This window comes from Zootoca vivipara, chromosome 12 (assembly GCF_965207765.1).
Source record: "Zootoca vivipara chromosome 12, rZooViv2.hap1.1, whole genome shotgun sequence".
In the NCBI taxonomy this organism is placed as follows: domain Eukaryota; kingdom Metazoa; phylum Chordata; class Lepidosauria; order Squamata; family Lacertidae; genus Zootoca; species Zootoca vivipara.
In genome coordinates this window covers 35972350-35973707 of record NC_142595.1, presented here as the reverse complement: position 1 = coordinate 35973707, position 1358 = coordinate 35972350, and positions in this window count along the sequence as shown.

Here is a 1358-nt window from a genome sequence, read left to right as displayed (position 1 = left end):
CTGAAACGTACTTAACCTGAAGCATGGGTGTAATTGGTTCCGGAAGTCTGTTCATAAACAGAAGCATTCATAAACTGAAGCGAACTTTCCCATTGAAAGTAATGGAAAGTGAATTAATCCATTCCAGATAGGTCTGCGGCGTTCGTAAACCAAAAATTCATAAACCGAGGTGTTCATAAACCGAGGTTCCACTGTATTATTATTATTTACTGAGCAGGCAAGCTAACCTGGACATTGCTGGTTTTCACCTTAGCAAATGAAAGTAGTGGGAGAAGGAAGAGTGATTCAAAGAATATTGTTCTAGGAGGGTAAGTATCGTATTTACTCGAATGTAATGCGCCATTGAATCTAATATGCACCTTAATTTTTGGGACATAATTTGACAAAAAAAGGTGTGCATTACCTTTGAGTAAATATAGTAAGTGGGGAAAGTGGGTGGCTTTCTGATGGGGAACAGGGTACTCTGGCAATAGAGATGGGCAAAATTTGAATGTGTCTGGAAGCAATGTCATTTTGGTTGCAAGCCTTCCTTCTTAAGGGCCATCAATGTCTCTCCTCTTCCTTTGCTCAGATCCCAGCTTCCCCAAACCAGTCCTCTCTCTGGAACCTATGGAAGAAATCATCATTGGACAGAGAGTCACTATGTATTGTGGAACTCAAGGAGAAGTAAAAAGGTTTTATCTGCAAAAGGATAACTTTCAGGATTGGTCAATATACAGTGACATGAACATGTTCACCAAGAGTTATGTGAGCAAGATGGATGCAGGAAGATACAGCTGCAGTTACACCTCAGTGAGGCAACCATATCTCCTGTCTGAGCCAAGTAACCTTGTGGAATTGTTCTTAACAGGTAAAGGGGCAAACTCCACATGCACACATCTCAACCACATGTCTTAAGTTTTGGAGTTTAGCTGGAGAGTCTGCTTGGTCTTTAGAATATCAATGAGGAGCTCTTTGGAGAGGACAACTGTAGGGAGGGATCAGTGGGTGGTGTCTCTTTGAGGAGCCAGTTCCTACATTGGAGGAAATGGGGAGTAATTAAACATTTCCCGGTTTGTTATTTGTGAGAGAGGGCTCGGGTTGGAGGGGGGGGGGGAGAGAGAGCCTAATCTGATGAGCTTCAACGGGGTCAGGTTGCATAACCTGAGTGTTTTGGGGTTGAAGTACAGTAGCAAAAGGGAAAAAGGAAAAGCTTCCCCAAAAAGATGGCCAGTTGGAGACTAGGCATCTGGACGGCCTCAGGTTCCTAATCTCTCCAGAAGGAAACACCTGGTGCAGGTCCCTGCCATGCGGAAGAGGACAAGACCTAGTCCTGAGGTTGTTAGCATCTCACCTTTTGTTCCTTCTCTGCCCAGATC